The sequence below is a fragment of the Sinocyclocheilus anshuiensis genome, unplaced genomic scaffold, assembly GCF_001515605.1.
Source record: "Sinocyclocheilus anshuiensis isolate Anshui unplaced genomic scaffold, SAMN03320099.WGS_v1.1 scaffold154, whole genome shotgun sequence".
NCBI lineage: Eukaryota > Metazoa > Chordata > Actinopteri > Cypriniformes > Cyprinidae > Sinocyclocheilus > Sinocyclocheilus anshuiensis.
Genome location: NW_015546101.1, coordinates 2,445,067 through 2,451,374, shown reverse-complemented (window position 1 = coordinate 2,451,374; position 6,308 = coordinate 2,445,067).

Sequence of the window (6,308 nt, the reverse complement as noted above, 5' to 3'; positions counted from 1 at the left end):
CTGGAAATCAATGCGAAAGTGAGCAGCTAATCAAATACAGGTGCTGCAGTGGATAAATATTAGCACTGCATTTTGTGTCCATCTTGGGTTCTTTTGCTTATTGGACATAAACAAAAAGGTTGGCTAAATTATTATTAGTTGAGTAACTAAGATGAATCAATTTAAATTTGGTTTGGGAAAAGCAACTATCAAACACATTGAAACTGAAGTCAAATTACTAATATAAAGTTCATGCTAATATAATTATAATTACTAAAATACTTATATGAAGTTCATGTCAGTCCTACCTGCTGGAGCTTTGCTGAGACAAAATCACTTCACCTCACCTCACCTCAATTCACATGGACACTTATACCCTCCTGTCCGACGTGACGCCCACATCTAGTTGAGAGCAGCCATGTCTTATCATACTACTGCACTTGCTTTTGTGGAGGTGGCACAAATCCCCAAAAGCCCTGTGGCCATGGCATTCAGTCTGGAAGAGGCTTAGACAGAACAGGATCCATGTAAAGGCCACCACTGATGTTCTGCTTTTCAAGGTCAGTGTTCTGCAGCACAATTCCTGGATTGAAAATCACTGGAACAATAGCTTGTCTTCTCTAAAAGATCCACACATGGCTGCTTCTACAATTTATTTCTGCAGGATATTTTTGAGAAAATTTTACAAACCTAAAAATCAATCAGTTTTTAGTGTCCACTGCACCTGTTCAAGTTTTACCTGGTTAACTTTTGAAACAGTCTTTCATAACAGATGGAAGTGATGTTCCTACAAGAACAATAACAGGCATCAGATCATATCCTAATTGACAACACATTTACATTTAGACATTTAGCAGACACTTTTTTCCAAAGCGACTTACAAATGAGGACAGTGGAAGCAATCCAAATCAACAAAAGAGCAATGATAAGCAAGTGCTATAACAAGACTCAGTTAGCTTAATGCAGTACACGTAGCAAGTTTTTTTTTTTTTATCATATAATAAATAAAAAGAAAACAGATAGAATAGAAAAAGAATAGAGCAAGCTAGTGTTAGAGGCCTTTTTTGCTTTTGTTAATCAGAAGTCAGAAAGTCAGAATTATAATTGTATAATAAATAAAAAGAAAACAAATAGATAGAATGCAAAAAGATTAGAGAAGCAAGTGTTAGTTGTTTTTTTTAAAGAAAACAAGCAGTTAGTAAATAAATAGAGTGCAAGTCTAAAAGGGGCACGCTTTTTATTATTATAAAGAATAGAATTAAAAGTCTGTGAAAGTGATTTTGTGCCTCTTTGGGATGGCACAATAAAGCGACGTTCACTTGCAGAACGCAAGCATTTGGAGGGCACATAAGTCTGAAGTAATGAATTTAGGTAAAGGGGGTGCAGAGCCAGTGGTGGTTTTGTAGGCAAACATTAATGCCTTGAATTTTATGCAAGCAGCTATTGGTAGCCAGTGCAAACTGATAAACAAACAGAGATGTGACGTGCATTCTTTTCGGCTCGTTAAAAATTAATCTTGCTGCCACATTCTGCATTAATTGTAAAGGTTTGATAGAACTGACTGGAAGACCTTCCAAGAGAGCATTGCAATAGTCAAGCCTGGAAAGAACAAGAGCTTGAACAAAAAATAAAGGGACAAAACTTTAGAATAATTATATATTTTATCCAGTCATAATAAAGATGGAAATATATATATAATCTTTTTCTTATAAAATGAAAAAAGAGATACTTTTAATATTTTGATTTTTATTTTATTTTGATTTTTACTTCGTGTTTTAAACCTGAACAAAAAGGAAAAAAGTAACACCAGTTATTCATGTTGTTCCCATCATACTTTAATATGACTGGAAGATGGAAATAATATTTTTTTCTTCCAAAAATGATGTTAAATGTGTGTTTTTGTTGCTGTTTTAAATGTCTATATAGTTTTAATTTCAATTTTGTATTTTTTTTTTAATATAATTTTTAGATTAAAAAAATGTAAAAAGATATTTTAGCGTTTTTGAGTTAAGTCTGTTCTTCTCATCAAGGCTGCACTCATTTGATCAAAAATACAGAAAAAACTGAAATTGTGAAATACAATTTGCTGTATTTTTGATTCACTCAATGCAATAATATACTGTATATATATAACCACTGGAGTGTGGTTCCTGAGATGCCCTTTGCCAATAGGGTTGACAGGAGGATCTGGTGGTTAACCGTGTCAAAAGCAGTGGACAGATCCAGCAAGATAAGTATTGAAGATTTGGAATCCGCTCTTGCCAGACTTAGGGCTTCAACAACTGAGAGCAAGGCAGTCTCGGTTGAATGTCCACTTCTGGAACCAGACTATATGTCAGTAAACATATATGTCAGTATTTGGTATGTTGGTGTATATATTTGGCATTAACTGGTCTAACAATGCATTTTTTTTACCACTAGATCTATCTATTTATGTGAAAATAACTGGATTGAGATGCTCATGGGCTTTGAAAAGTGTAATGGGTAATTTGATGCATTAAATTGGTAAAGGATGCAATACATCGATCAAAGTGACAGTAAAAACATGACAGTAAAGACTGGAGTATGGCTTCTACATTGCTATGAACAACAGCATTTATTTGAAACAGAAATCTCATAAATTAAAAGTTACATTAAAAGCCTCAATGTGTTTACTGTCACTTTTGATCAGTTTAATGAATCCTTCCCCAATCCTGCATCAAATCACTCAATACACTTTTCAAAGCCCATGCGCATTTCAATCTCCATATAATTTTCAAATACAAATTTTGAAAGATAGATCTAGTGGTGAGCATAAGAGACTTATATCAAACTAAAAAATCTTACTGACCCCAAACTTATAAACTGAACATTTTATATACAATATATAATCTTCGAAACTGTCTTCTGTAAAATAACTATTCTAGCATTCATTCCATTTCGCAGCAGGCCTAGCCATTATTGCCTTGACCATTATCTGTTTTAAAGTTATATAGTGCCCTGGATTTTCATTTTGATTCTGTTTATTTTCTGTCACAGATCTCAGTCTGACTCTTTGGCTTTTCATCTCTTTTTTCTTTCAGCCGCCCCCAGTCTCTTTCCATTGCTTTTGAAGGTTGTACAGTCATTGACTCCTGATGTGTACAAATCTTGGAAATTGTCCAAGATGACCCACTGACCTTCATTTATCACGCTGCGATAAGAGCCACATTAGAATAAGGCTTATTAATGTAGAAAAAAATCTGCCTTTTCACTCCCATCAATGCATCCAAAATGCTTCTCTCTGACTCTATATATCCAGTAATTCTCAGGTCTTTTTTTTACTCAGGTTTCAATGTACTTACTGCCGCCACAGTCATATTCAAGACTCCATTCCTGGCCTACAATGCAGTCAGCACCATTATTCTAATAACTATATGCCATAATCCAATCGCACACCCACAACCTTCACACTACAGTCAGAATCTTTACTCCCTACACATTTAAAGCAGGCATCCTGAGTACTTGCCCACAATGACTAAATTTTGTCTTGTGAAATACTGCCCCCTTTATTCTGTATAGTACCAGCTGTAGCCTCTGTACAGAATAGACAATCACAGACAAGCTACTAAGGTGGGGTATTTGAATAATAAAAAGGCAAGATGTCAATGCATGGTTGTCAAGAGCCATGTAAAGGTTGGTCAATGCAAACTGTTTTCACAAGTGTTTTAACTGTTTTAACACAATATCTGCTGCATAACTTAAGAGCTGGCTCAAACAGTACAATCATTCTGATAGCACATACACATTTCTGCAACAGAGTATGAGAGACCCGAGTTTTGTTGAGCATTTCTCTGTCTTGCGAAATATAGTATTTGTTTTCCAGGTGATAAATATAAAGTATTTGTGGCTTAAACACAGTGCTGCTGATGAAACTGGTTTTCTAAAGCTCTCTGTTGTAAAATAGAGTGCCAAGAGAAACAGGTAGGTGGCGTAGTGGGAGTAATAATTTGCATTTTGCTTTCATACAACCATCATATGAGTTTAAAGCATTAATATCCTCAGAAAACCAATTTTGAGTTTAAAATTTAAAATTAAAACTGAGTGCTAAACCAGATGTTTTCAAATCTTTTAATGCCAAGAAACTCACATATGATCATATTACAGAAAAAATCTTGTTCCCTGTCGATACGTCACTCGTACTGCGTCTGCTTAAGACGCTATGGGAAAAAGCCTTACAATATCTGCTGCATAACTTAAGAGCTGGCTCAAACAGTACAATCATTCTGATAGCACATACACATTTCTGCAACAGAGTATGAGAGACCCGAGTTTTGTTGAGCATTTCTCTGTCTTGCGAAATATAGTATTTGTTTTCCAGGTGATAAATATAAAGTATTTGTGGCTTAAACACAGTGCTGCTGATGAAACTGGTTTTCTAAAGCTCTCTGTTGTAAAATAGAGTGCCAAGAGAAACAGGTAGGTGGCGTAGTGGGAGTAATAATTTGCATTTTGCTTTCATACAACCATCATATGAGTTTAAAGCATTAATATCCTCAGAAAACCAATTTTGAGTTTAAAATTTAAAATTAAAACTGAGTGCTAAACCAGATGTTTTCAAATCTTTTAATGCCAAGAAACTCACATATGATCATATTACAGAAAAAATCTTGTTCCGTGTCGATACGTCACTCGTACTGCGTCTGCTTAAGATGCTATGGGAAAAAGCCTTTTTTCTCCTGAACTGAAGCCTTTTTTCCATTGGTTCGTGCAGTATATATAAAAAAATGAACCAATGGCTCGGCAGCGGAGCTGCTCGAGCCTATGACGACAAAGCCTGCCAGAGCCCGCCAGAATGGGCGGAGCCATCTGGCTATATAAGTGGGCGTTCGCCACAGGATTCTAAGATTTCTTCTCCTTCAGCGACGACTCTACACTCTACGCTGATCCCGAAGCCTGCTCGCCGTTGACAGCTCGCAGCTGGATTGAGACCTCTCCGCTCGGCTGATCCACTCTCTTCGCGCCTCAACGTCGCAGCAGTTCCGGTCCTGTTCCCCTGCTGCCATCCGGTGATTCTGAAAGAGCTTATTTCTAGCAGGTAAGCCCTAAAAGAGCAAAATTCTAGCTATGTTGTTGCAAATGTCGCGCTGCGAGTGTGGCTCGTGCAGGGAATCGTGCACAATGCAGAGGGGCAGTGAGTGCGTCACCTGTCTGGGCAGCCCACACGCAGAGACTGCTCGCTTACTGAGACGGAATGCTTTCGCTGAGAACATGAGTCTCGCTCTTCTCCACTCGCGGACTGCCTTCATTGAAGGCAGCCCCGCTCTCCCGTTTCTCCTCTCTCAGCGAGCCTCGGAGAGAGAAACAGCGAAGCCTGGGAGCTAAGCAACCGGGTCTGAGCGATCTCACGTGTCTTACATGTGAAGATCAGCGCCCCTCGTTACATTGAGCGGCTCTATCCTCCTAAGTAGATCGGAGCAGAACACTGCCACTGGCAGCTTCGAATTTGTGTTTCACTATGGCTGCGCTCACAGAAACGGGCTGCTTTTACCACGAAAGCAGTCTGCTCCTGTTCGTTCGCGGAAGGCGGCTCCGCCTCCCCGCTCTCATGTTTCTCTCCTCCCATTTACTTGGAGGTAGAAATGGCGAACTCTCGGGGATGAGCGACCAGGCTTGAGTGATTTAATGCCGGCAAAGCCAGCAAAGCAAAGATCTGTCAGAGGTGTTGTCATTCCTGCAAGAGCTGCTGGATAAGGGACGCTCCCCATCCACTCTCAAAATGTATGTAGCGGCTATAGCGGCCTCTTATGCCCCTATTGTGGGTCAATTGCAGGCCAGGATCCTCTCTGCTTGAAGAGACACGCGCTGCGTTACACAAACAAATCTGACAGACAGCCCTTGACCATATCGCGTTCAAGCTCTCTGGCATTAGTTTACCTGTCAGCTCTCGACCCCTGGGGTGCTGAAGTTGCATGAGTACTCTGGAACAATTAACCAGGCCAGGTGTGACCTCAAGGAGCTCAGCCCGTCTTAGCCTTGGGTTGTTATTAACTTCTCTATGGGCATTGCTTGCTTACGGAAGTTATGATACTTATAGTCGTTCCTCTACCTTAGCACGACGTGATTGTACTGTGTTCCCATAGCGTCTTAAGCAGACGCAGTACGAGTGTAGTATCGACAGGGAACGTACTCGGTTACTAATGTGAACGAGTACGGAGTTGCTAGCCGTGCTATGTAGCCGCACGACTCAGTCGTCGCTTCAGTCGAAGTAACCTGAGTGGCGAATGCCCGCTTATATAGCCAGATGGCTCCACCCATTCTGGCGGGCTCTGGCGGACTTTGTCGTCATAGGCTCGTGCAGCTCTGCTGCC